Source organism: Scomber japonicus, chromosome 12 (assembly GCF_027409825.1).
Source record: "Scomber japonicus isolate fScoJap1 chromosome 12, fScoJap1.pri, whole genome shotgun sequence".
Classification (NCBI taxonomy): domain Eukaryota; kingdom Metazoa; phylum Chordata; class Actinopteri; order Scombriformes; family Scombridae; genus Scomber; species Scomber japonicus.
The window spans coordinates 31,042,009-31,055,119 of NC_070589.1; the positions used below are offsets into that span (position 1 = coordinate 31,042,009).

At 38.4% G+C, this 13,111-nt stretch overlaps 1 long non-coding RNA gene and 2 other non-coding genes across 3 annotated transcripts in view; all 3 read right to left on the reverse strand.

Annotated features, from left to right (window-relative positions):
• The window catches only part of LOC128369488 (uncharacterized), an 84,755-nt gene that overhangs the window by 29,146 nt on the left and 42,498 nt on the right, over window positions 1–13,111 (reverse strand). The window lies entirely within an intron of this gene.
• On the reverse strand, window positions 12,073–12,155 carry trnal-uaa (transfer RNA leucine (anticodon UAA)). The gene has a single exon. It is a non-coding gene; the product is annotated as a tRNA-Leu (tRNA).
• Window positions 12,298–12,386, reverse strand: trnay-gua (transfer RNA tyrosine (anticodon GUA)). Its single transcript is given in 2 exon segments — window positions 12,298–12,333; window positions 12,350–12,386. It is a non-coding gene; the product is annotated as a tRNA-Tyr (tRNA).

Here is a 13,111-nt window from a genome sequence, read left to right on the forward strand (position 1 = left end):
AATAATAAAGAGGCTATAATAATAATACCGACCGAGAAGAAAGGAGAGAAGGGGGAGAGAAAAAAAACACCGAGGAATAAAAACGTGACTCGTCTTGTTTTTTTTAAAAGCTTCCGATCGCTGCAGAAGAGCAGAGAAGGACCCGGAATGGAGAAGACTGGGTTTGCTTTCCCTTTCGTGTGCAGGATTCACAGAGATCGTCTACAGAGGAGACAGGAGGAGGAGGGATCACTCTGTAACCAGGCTGCTTTCTCTTCTTCTTTTGTTGTTTACTAAGAGGAGAGCAAGTTGGTACCTCCACCTTCTGGTATGGAGGGTTTAGTAAGAACAGTGGTTCCCAACTAAAGGGGGTCGGGAAGGATCACTGGTTTAATCAAAGGGGGGGTCGCAAGATGACGAGATGAGATAGGAGATAGAAAATACATATTTCGGTTATATATAAATAGGTATACACACACACACACACACACACACACACACACACATATATATATATACATAGCCTATATAAATAGGTATATAGAATGAAAGATACATATAATGATAGATAGATGATGAAACGACTATAAAAGATAGAAAGATGGACAGAATGATAGAACGATAGAACGATAAAACGATAGATTGCTAGAACGAAAGATAAATGGAACGATAGATAGATGATAAAATGATAGAAAGATGGATAGAGTGATAGATAGAACGATAGATAGATAGATAGATAGATAGATAGATAGATAGATAGATAGATAGACAGACAGACAGACAGATAGATAGATAGATAGACAGACAGACAGATAGATAGATAGACAGACAGACAGATAGACAGACAGATAGATAGATAGATAGGTAGGTAGTTACGTAGGTAGGTAGATAGATAGATAGATAGATAGGTAGATAGATAGATAGATAGATAGATAGATAGATAGATAGATAGATAGATAGATAGAACTATTAACTGTGGTTCCCAACTAAAGGGGTCGGGACCCCTGCAAGGGATCACTTGTTTAATCAAAGGGGTCGCTCGATGAGATAGGATATAGAAAAAGCATACTTTTTTAAGTTTCTTTTTTCAGTTTTTTGCATAGATACAGTGGCAGACATGAGCAACATGGGCAGCCGCCCAGGGAAACACTTTGCCGAGGGTGGTAAAAAGAAAAAACAAACAAACAAACAGAATCACTATCGCTCATTTGCACGTCATGTCTTCTTTTTATAATGTCACCATGTGGATCATTAACCTTATTGCAGTGGGCGCCCCAGCTCTAGTCTGTGAACTAACAGCTTCTACCTGCTGAGAATAGATAGATAGACAGATAGATAGATAGATAGATAGATAGATAGATAGATAGATAACACCTGAAGAAAACAAAGAAAGTCTGTGTACACAGTCTTTCTTGAGCTGCAAGGTAAGCCAATCAATCAATCAATCAATCAATCAAACCTTATTTATATAGCACCTTTCATCCAGGTTAATGTAGTTCAAAGCGCTTCACAGTTGATTAACAAGCTGATAATAAGACAGAACCAGTGTAGACGGAGGACGACATAAAGAAAAGGAATAAAAAAGATGAAGGAACAAAAACAAAGAACAAATTACAATTGACAGAAGATTAACCAGCTTCTATTTTGATAACTGAATAATTACTTATCATAAAGTTTTTATTAGGGCTGTCAGTGTTAACGCGTTAATCACGATTAGATTAATGCAATCCATAACGCGTTAATTTTTTTTAATCGCATTTTCATGTTGCAAGCCTTTTTGTCCCTTCTACTCCCCCGTAGACGGCTCCTCTAGCTGTAGCGCTATGCTTTGAAGTGGCCTCCTGCAGTAAACCTACCGCGCTGATGGAAAGTAAGAGAGCTACTGGACTTTTGAACGGCTTGTTTAACTTTAAAACACTTCCAGACGCTTCAGTTGACAAGTCAAAAGTAAAATGCAACCTGTGTCAAACGGAGTTTAACTACCACCGGAGTACGTGGAGTTTGAGTTAGCACCTCCACGCTAAACACCCAGATGCAGCCAAGCCAGCCTCAGCTACACCAAAGGACCATTTTGGAGTGTGGGAGTCGCAGCAGAGCCGTGATTGATTCCCAGTTAAGACACTCTGGTAAGAAATGCTTTACATTATGGGCTTAAAACTGCCTTCAAATGTAAAATAACAGGATTTTAAACATGCAATTCAAAACGCGATTAATTATGGAAATTCTGCGATTAATCTCGATTAAAAAAAATTATCGTTTGACAGCCCTAATTTTTATTAATATTAAGCAAAATTTTAAAAAAGAAAGTTTGCTTCAGCTTCTCAATTGTAATGATTGGTTTTCTTTGTCAAACATGGTGATAAGTGAATATATTTTGGACTCATTTAGACTATGGGGAACTTTAATGTTTGTTTTTTTACTATTCTCTGATATTTTGTGGAATCAAAATAATCAAATAATCAGAAACTTTACTGGTAGATAACGCAACATGTGACAAGGGACCCCAAGTAGACTTTTTTTTTATTTGAAGGAGTTACAGGCATAAAAAGTTGGGAACCACTGTTCTATTACATTAAAGCAGAGGTGTCAAACTCATTTTCATTCAAGGGCCACATACAGACCTATTAGATCTGATTAGGGCCGGGTCATTAAAAAGAAGTAGGGAAGGAAGGAAGGAAATAAGAAGGGAAGGAAAGAAAGACAGACAAAAGGAAGAAGGGAAGAAAGGTAGGAAGGACAGAAGGAAGAAAGGGAGGAAGGACGAAAGGAAGGTAGGAAGGAAGGACAGATGTAAGGAAGGGAGGAACAAAAGGAAGGACAGAAGGAAGAAAGGAAGGTAGGTAGGAAGGACAGATGGAAGGAAGGGAGGAAGGAAGGACAGATGGAAGGAAGGGATGGAGGAAGGAAGGACAGATGGAAGGAAGGGAGGAAGGAAGGACAGATGGAAGGAAGGAAGTAAAAGAAGGAAAGTGGGCCTGATTGGACCCCTCAGTGGGCCGGCTCTGGCCCGCGGGCCGCATGTTTGACACCCCTGCATTAAAGTCTCCTATTAAGTCTGACTCTCCTGTCGATATCTAGGTTACGGTAAAAATACACGCTCCACCAATGTCCTGTAGTCCGCAATGTTCACATCTATCTATAGTGTGCTTATTTATGATGTTTAATGGACTGACCAAACCGCATCCTTCATCTAATATCCTCCCCCTTTCTATTCCCAATACTTCCTCTCATTTATTCTACTTTTCTTCTTCTGTGGTAGTATCTTCTCGCTATTTCTTCTCTATATCTGAGTTGATCACACCTTTAACCTCAGCGTTGCTATATTTTACTACCATACCTATTTCTATGTTTAATGTTGCTCCACATTAAATGCATTTCTATTCCTGCCCTTTTAATTCAGAATAATGTTTGAGCTATGTCAATGTAATGGCGCTTTTCCACTACACAGTTCCAGCACGACTCGACTTGCCTCGACTCTGCTCGACACGGTTCCAGGAACAACCTTTTCCATTACAAAGAAGAACCTACTCAACGTGGGCGGGGTCGTCATAGTACGGCCACAAACACAATGGAGGACATGGAGGCGATGGTGTACTTGCTGCTGTATGAGGCTTTCTGTCACACACAAAGCAAGAAAATGGAGCTGTATGGCTGTAACGCTGTTGCCGGTATTTAAAAATGCCGGGTTTGATTCTTGTGTGGGACGGCTCATGACTCTTCTAGCGACAACTCTTCTGACCAATCAGCGGCCAACAGTCTGTGACGTCACATTTAGTATCAGCTCGGCTCGCTTGGAACCTCAGCAGAGCAGGTACTAAAAAAGTACCAGGTACCAGGTACTATCCCTAGTAGAAACGCAAAAAAACCGAGTCGAGGTGAGCCGAGGTGAGTCGAGTCGTGCTGGAACTGTGTAGTGGAAAAGCGCCATAACTGTTGTTCAGTCTCCTTCAGTCTGCGTTGTGTTGTGTGAAGTATGGACCGACACTCTTCGACTTTTGACTGTTTATTGCCTGAATACAGCATGAAAATCCACCGGTCAGTCACGTAGGCACAGCACTGTTAAGGCGCAGCTCTATAGAAAAGTTAGCAAATGCCACTTTCTGTAATATAGTCGGACATAATATCATGATAGCTGTGTCACTGAATTACGTTATTTTGACAGATTTCATGTAACGCTGTGCTTCATGTAACCTACCATGAGAGCAGTCCTCTCATACTGGCACTGTGCCGACTTCACAGCCAGAATTTGTGGACTGAGGAGAGGAGAGGCCCGCAGACCAATGGGAATTCATAATACTACTAAAATGTGATTGGAAGCAAGTGGATATTTACAACCTGGACCTTATTTCTAGCATAAAATACGATCATTTACTCACCCAGACAACTTTGGTGTCATTTGGAGTCGTTTCGGACGAAATAAGCTCCAGTGGAGCGCTGCGTATATCCGTATAATGAGAGTACACGGGGCACAGAAACTAGTTCATTTCACCAATATTCTGTTATGATACGTTAGTGCTATTCCCCTCCGAGCCCGTGGTGGCATGTTATCAACATCCGGGGTCTGTAGGTTAACATACTAACCTCTGATCTGGATGATGTAATTTCCGAACGTCTCTACCACAGCCTCCAGTGTTGTGATACAGACGTTTATTGACACATCCAGACGCGTATCTCCTGGCCTCACATGCCACCACGGGCTCCGAGGGGAATAGCACTAACGTATCATAACAAAATATTGGTGAAATGAACTAGTTTCACGGCAGATAATGCGTTATATAGAGACTGCGCTTCGGTGCCCCGTGTACTCGGACATTATACGGATATACGCGGCGCAACACTGGAGCTAATTTCATCCGAACGACTCCAAATGACACCAAAATTGTCTGGGTGAGTAAATGATCGTATTTTATGCTAGAAATAAGGTCCAGGTTGTAAAAAAACGTTAATTATCCTTTAAATTCTGGAATAATAAACAGACTCTACTCTATTATCCGATGTTATAGATGTATCAACAGCAAATGGACCGCACTTTTATGGCGCCCATCTAGTCTTCTAACCTCTTTATACTTCCTCCATTGCTTGTTATAACGTCTGAGCTATTTACTCTATATATCGTCCCCTTGTCCACACAACTTCATCATCAGCAAATAATGAGACCCCAACAGACCCCAATCTACATTCCTAAATATTTAATTGACCTCAAGCGGTTCCATTTTAATAAAATCATTTCCAGCTGTTACTTACATCATCGTACCAGTTAAAAACAAATCCATCTATACATTTGTCCTCTTATTCCCTTATTTAATTCATTGGTGCTATTAATCTCTCTTTCCACATCATGTCATATACCTTTTTTAACTATGAAAAATACAGCCACTACACTGTCTTCATTAATAGGAGCTTTCTTAATGTTGTAATCTAAACACAGAGCAGGTTCTATAGTGCTTCTTCCTTTCCCAAATCCGCTATGATATCCACTTTTAATTCTCCTTTCTTTTCTAAATAATAAACAAACCTCTCATTAATCATGTTTTACATAATTTTGCCTACATGAGATATTACCGTAGAGCTACCAGCCTGGATCTGGATCTTTATCTGTTTAACAGAGAGGAACAATTATGGATTATTTCCATTGAGTGGGCAAGGATCCCACTTCCCAAACCTTATTATACAACTTTATTAATACTTTTGTACTCCTACTACTAAGATTATCTAACACACACTAGTTTATTTGATGTCTTTCCAGATTTATTTAACACATTATTCAATTCTGTCATTGAAAACATATTTATTGTATTTCCATGTCCCCTTTCACCCTGCTTTGCTTCTATGTTCCTTGCTGTTGTTCCCTCTCTCCCTCCTTTTTCATTATTAATCACATTTTCTACACTGTGTACTTTAACAAAGGTCTGTGCCAATAATTCTCTTATCATATTTCCATCATCTTTCATTATCAGACAGTGGTGTGCACAGACTTTTTGAAGGGCAGGGGCAAAAAGAAAAAAAGGGCACATACAGCACGTTCTCGCCACTGAAGAGGGCAGTTTAGCGTGTTTTGCCAACCAGGAGGGCACCTTAGTATGCGTTCGGGCTCTCAAGAGGGCACCAGCACACATTTTGGCTCCAAGAGGGCACCTTAGCACACGTTTTGGCTCCTAATAGGGTACTTTAGCGCGCGTTTTCAACAATTGGGCCATGAGGGGGGGTGACTGCCCCCCCCCCCTTGTGCACACCACTGTTATCCTATTCCCAGACACTCTAATTTTAATCATACCCTATACTCTCTCTAACGGTGTATATCTATATATATATTTTTTCAAAACTTTGAAAGCCTTATTTAGACTTTGTATTCCGTTACTGCATCCTTGTGTCCACCATGGAGCTACTTTTTTCTTTTATTACTGTTTCTTTTGGGGATTGACTCTTTTTCTGCTCCTAATATAATTCTACTGATTTCAGAATACAAGTCATTAACTGACTGTCTAAACATCTCATTTTAATCTAAGTGATTTATAAATCGGTGACGTCAGCAGGGGAAACACTACTGTGCATATAGAGTGGGCTCATGGATGTATTATAAGAGCTGATAGAGCACAGCCGCTGAGTCATTGGCCGATTTTCCCAGTGGTCACTCTTGGTATTGCATGATAAATCCACCTGTTGACAGGACACCAGCTAATTTATAGCTGAATTTATGACCTATAGGGTTTTTTTTCAAGGGAGGACAGAACATGTGCTCTTACATAAAAAAATAATATATCCAACCATCACCTTTCCAGGAGGAACTTCATCTTTAAATTCCAGCAACACTGATGGACTGTAAGCTTATTCACTGTTCCTGAATGTCCGCAGCCGTCTAATTCCTGTTATTATGTCATTCCTCTAACTCTTACTTTGTTGTACTGTTCAGCATTTCTGCACTTCACCAACAAACTGCCATCTCTTAACACCAATTCAATATCCCAAAGTGCTTTCCTCAATCCATTTATTAAGACAGTCAGTCTTAGGGACAATAATTCATGACCTACTTCAGAATTAAGAACGGTCTTTAACTTTTCCATCATTAGTTTTTCTGGATGGCATCTTTCTTCTTTCTTCTTCGGATTTCTTCAACATCCTTGAGTGCCTGTTAGCCTTACAGCATCATGAAGTTGTTCTTTCCCTTACTTCCTCCTCCTTTCCTTTCCACCACTACTACGTTCCTTTCTGATCCAGTCATATTCCAGACAAAAAATCCAGCTCTATCAACATTCCCAGTCAGATGCTCTGCAGAAGAGCCTTTTATGGTCCCCTCAGACAAAACTCAAGAAAGACATGAATGTAACCACAGGAGGTTTGTCATCAAGGCAAACAGTCAAAGATCTCCTGGTGAGAAATCCACATTAAGCTATTTAAGATGACAAAGGCTGGTTTTGTTGGGTCCCTCCTCTGTTTGGTGTTAAAGGAAATGAACAAGAAGATTTAGAAAGATCACAAACTTGAAGCATGTTGGTTTACTTTTATAATATTTAACCAAAACAAAAGTTCTCTTCCAGTCAAACATTTAGTTTATAAAGTGAGCAACTATGAATGTTTGAGCTTCATTGTGCAGGATGATGTATGTGCAGTTTTACACTGAAATACTGTGTTCAATTTCAAGTTCAAGCACTTTATTGTCATTGTAATAGCACAACACAGTTACTTTGTGACAACCCCAGAGGTGCATATAAATAAAGCAATAGAGCTAAACAACAGAATAATCATACAAAAAAGGTCACAATATTGGAAATGATGCCAGGCTCATTGTTAAAGGGTAATTACCGTTTTTTACAACCTGGACCTTATTTCCAGCATAAAATACGATCATTTACTCACCCAGACAACTTTGGTTTCATTTGCAGTCGTTCAGACGAAATAAGCAGTGGAGCGTCGCGTATATCCGTATAATGTGAGTACACGGGGCACCGAAGCGCAGCCTCTATATAACGCATTATCTGACACGAAACTAGTTCATTTCACCAATATTTAGTTATGATACGTTAGTGCTATTCCCCTCCGAGCCCGTGGTGGCATGTTATCATCATCCGGGGCCTGTAGGTTGACCTACTAACCTCTGATCTGACATCATCCATCATGTCTGGGTGAGTAAATGATCGTATTTTATCCTAGAAATAAGGTCCAGGTTGTAAAAAACTGTAATTATCCTTTAAGTATTGAAGTCAGCAGTATAGCTTATTATTTTACATATATAGTAAAAAAGTGTATCGCACCTCAGACTAAGGATATATCAGAGTTCAGAAGGTTTATGGCAGTTGTGAAAAGGCTATTTTTAAGTCTGTTTGTGGTTGTGTAGATTGATCTGAAGCTCCCGCCCGATGAGAGGAGCTTAAACAGGTTACGTTCAGGATGAGTGGTGTCTTTGAGATTGTTTTTGGCTTTTCTCACAGAGCGAATGTCATGGAGGTGTTCAAGTGATGGGATCTCAGTGCCAACAATGTCTACTGAAAACAATGTTGTCAGATTCATCTGCTGAAAGGAAAGTTTCTCTGTGCTTATTGAATATCCGATTATAAGTGGCAGGCCTATGAGCATGAGTCATGACATCACAAATAGTTTGGAGCCAATCGTGACCCTGTATGCATTTTTTTGTTATTTACGAGTATAAATTACAAAAGTTTATAAATGACACCACTGTCATTGGGCTAATTTCTGGTGGGAGTGAGACTGTCTCAACATGGTGTTGACAAAATAACTTGAAGCTCATCACTCTAAAGACGTCAGAGATGGTTGTGGATTTGAGAAGGAATGCAGCCCCACCCTCCCACCCTCCCCCATCAACCCAACAATGCAATGCTGCACATTTTAAAAAGATGTGAAAACTACTGTCACGTGGTTATAGCTGATGGCGATGACACAAAACCTTGATTTACTGCTCTATACTGAGTGAACTATTTAGTGTCTATTATATAGGAACTGGTGAACTGGATGTACTTCAGCCGGCAGTACCCCCCCCCCCCCCCCAAACTATTATTTTAAATGATGTTTAGTATACATACGTCTCATTATATTAAGATAAGATATTCCTTTATTAGTCACAACGTGGGGAAACTTACAATACTGCAGCAGCAAATGGAGAGTTAAAAAGTAGAGCACCAATAGAAGGAATAAAAAACAATAAATAATAAGTACTCGAGCAATAAAAAAAGTAACATTATGTGCAAGAGTACAATTGGTATTAATGATAATCTTAGAAACTTCCGCATTGCACATTTATATATTGCAGATTTACTTACACAGAGATTGTATACTCTATATAGTATTTTATTTTTTATTTGATCACTTTCACCCTTATGTTACTATATAGAGTTAGCTAGTTTACACTACTTTATATACGGTTAGCTAGTTTACACTACTTTAAATACAGTTAGCTAGTTTACACTACTTTAAACACAGTTAGCTAGTTTAGTCCAGTGGTTCCCAACCGAGGGGTGGGGCCCCTCCAAAGGGTCAGCAGAAAAATGTGAGGGCTGGTGAGATGATTAATGGGAGAGGAAAGAAGAAAAAACAAAGTTCTGATACACAAATGTGTTTTCAGTTTTTGGACTTTTCCTCTTATCTTCTTATCTGATCATTTGAACATTTATTGAAATGAAACTATTTGGCGGAGCCGTTAACAACTCATAGATGTCTCTCTGTGTTCGACCACTTCTTGAAAGCTCTCTCTCTTTCTCTCTCTTTTATTGTGTTTTCTATATTATATTATACAAGCTTGTCTTAAAATTTAACCTGTTGCTGCTCCTCTCACCAATACATATTTTACATTTTTCTCCAATTGTAAAGTCTTTATTTTGCATATCATTTTAAAATGTCTTAATTTTTATGTATTTTTTATTTTGTATTTTAGACTGCTTCACACCAAAACGTCACAATGACACAGTCCTCTTGTTGTCTGTAAGTCTGATAGATAAAGTGTTCAAATTAAATAAACCTCAGATCCTCTTTTTGTTATCAGAGTGAGCCCTCCTCATGGTTTTTACTCTCTTTGGTGCAGCAATGAACCGCGAGCTCCCGCCCTTCCCCCCTCCTTCTTCTCCCTCGCGCTCACAGCGGGCCGTCCTGATTGGCCGAGACGGGCAGTGTGCGCACGCGGACCCACTCGTGATCGGCGCAAGTGGGCGTGGCCTCAGAGACAACGGCGCTCTCTGATTGGTCGAGTGTGGATCAGCACGGATCACAACAAATATGGAGTGGATTTGAAAATAGGTTCAAGTGGAGAAAAATAGGCTAAAAATGACATTTATATAGCAGATCATATATTCATTTTTTACTTTTAACACATTATTAACATTAATGTTTAATTTGTTCCTGCTTAACATCTCAAAAATATACCCACAATTATTTTAGCAGTTAAAAACTACATGCTTTTTGAACATTTTAAAACTTAAATTGAGGGATTATACACCTATGTTTCATGATTTTATTGTATCATTTTGTTTTCTGTTGTATTATTTATTTATTTTCATTATTTTTTCTTATTAAATTTTTTTTATTTTCTTTGTGTTTTCTGCTTTTTTGTATTGTTCAGGTGGTTTTATGTATTTGTTGTTGAGTTTTTTTTGTTTTCTGCAATTTTTAAATGTATTTTCTTGTCAGTTTTTGTGTTTTCAGCAGTTTTTTTATATCAAATGATTGTTGATTATAAAAGCCCATCCAACCTACAGGTATAAACTGTAAAAAAACATACTCAATACATAATTAAGTCTTAAATATTGTTTGGATATTTTTCCCCTCTTCTCAGCTGTGTTCAGTAATGTTGAATTGTCAGAGTCTGATTTGCTTTTATTTCCTCCTTGGTGTGAGTAATTGGAATGTATTGATATTCTTTAGTAATGAATATGCCATTATCATTTGGTGTCATCAGATTCATTTTATTGATATTTATTTTACATTCTCTCATTATTATGAGACACAGTGGTCACTATTATGAGAACACATCTCCAAACATTTATGTGCTGTAAGTGATAGAGTGCAAATTATCTGTACTTACTTACTTAATGTCTTACCTGCATCTGTGTTATTACATTGTAGGTGCTTCATTGGTATAAACCCTGAAAGGTTAACAAAGGCCAGCTAGGGGAAGGTGATGTAGTGTCCAAGACAACGTAGAAGCCGGTCCAAAAAAAGAAAAAAAAAGAGAGAGCAACTGCGAATCCCTTAAGTGGCCACCCTTCTAAAAAAAACATTGACTTTGAGAGGAGCTTTGTTTAGCCCACAACACATCTCCACACAGGACCTCACTTTCACAAAGTAATAGCCCACACTGCAACCTGATGTTCAGTTTGTCATTTTAATGTAATATGTCTCAAAATTGAGTTCTATTCACTTCAGTATATTTCAGTTGTGCAATTTCAGGTTTGTTCTTTCATTTGCTTTCTATTGCACATGATCATAACTCATATGAATAATATTGTATAATGAAGGCAGGGTACATAAAGTTTGGTATGCAAGTTGTATGTAGATTATTGAGAACCTGTTTGACATGATTTATTCTTCTTATGCAGTGTATTTTACAGGAATTTCATTGCTTGATTTTTTTTAGCCACTGAATATTTTTGATGCAGTGTAAAAATGTAATGCTATGCAGTTGTCTCTTGTCACTTTACACAAGACTGTATTTTATGGACTGCATTTAAATGCTTTAAATTTTACAGTCACTGAGTTTGTTTGTCACCGCACTGGCTTCAATGAACGCCTATGGTTGTAACAATATCTCTTGTCTTAGCCATTTCTATATTTTGTGAAATGTAAAGTCATTAGCATCAGGCAGTGTTAAAACAGTCTTATATTACAGTAATAAGATGTTCAAGGAGATTACAGTTGGAATATAACATAACCAAATCACAACTTACATTCAACAGTACATCGCTGTAATATACTGTTAGATGGCACTTATATAGTGTCTTTCTAGTCTTTACGACCACTTAAAGCACTTTGTCATTGTCATTCACCCATTCACACACATTGATGGCCATAACCAATTTGGGGTTAAGTGTCTTGCCCAAGGACACATCGACATGTGCCCAAATAATACAGCTGTTCTGATACAATGGTATCTACCAGGAGTGGGGATCGAACCCACGAGGACATTTGTCCATTGGATCTTAAGTCCAACGCCTTAACCTCTCGGCCATCCTGGTTGTAAAACCATTGAAGACGTACAGTTTTGTTTTTGGCACTATTGTGAAAGTCGACATGACAATTCAGGAGGCAAACCAACAATCCTGCTACTGTTTGGTTTATTCAGTGTACCTACTACCACAATTACCCCAAAACATCACCTCCTTCGAGCCGGATTTGAACCAGCGACCTAAGGATTTCTAGTCTTATACATCTACAGTCCTCCGCTCTACCAACTGAGCTATCGAAGGGGCTTAAAAATAGCTGGCCACTGTAGCTGCCAGGTCTTTACTAATTTAACCATAAATTTTCTTACAGTGTGTGCAGAGTGTGTTAGCTTTAATTCATTATTTGTTGAGCAACATTTAACAAATCATATAACAACAGCTTCATTGTTTGTTCATAAGCAGCATACACAGCGTCCTAGCCAGCATGTTTCAAACTCGTTTCAATACATTCAAATAACTTACCCACTAACATAAAGCCGGCTGCTGCACTGTTGGCATTGGAAAGTTAAGACGGTTATTAACAGGAGCAAACACGGCTTTCTCTCTCACACACACAGACCCATATTATTATCCCAAATATAGAGAGTCAATAACTTACGTTACACACAAAGTTATTTGACCACGAAAAACCTGGTACTGAGTGGTAACATGCCAGAGATTATATTGTTATTGCATAGATTAAAGTGAAAGAAAATATATTTCTAGTATTTGTAAAAATGTAGTTGAATTAAATCGGAATATATTTAGAGGTAGGTGAGGTTTAGAGGGTATACAAATTAATAATTTAATACTGCTACTACTACTAATAATATAGTTTTTGTTGGTGCAGTGCCTCTATTTGACCAGCAGGGGGCGGTGTGTTAAAACCTCTCTTTTAGTCTATTTTCCGCTATGTTTAGAGATAGGTGAAGGGGCAAATACAAATTAACAAACAAATTAACAATAATAATAGTCATAATTATCATAAT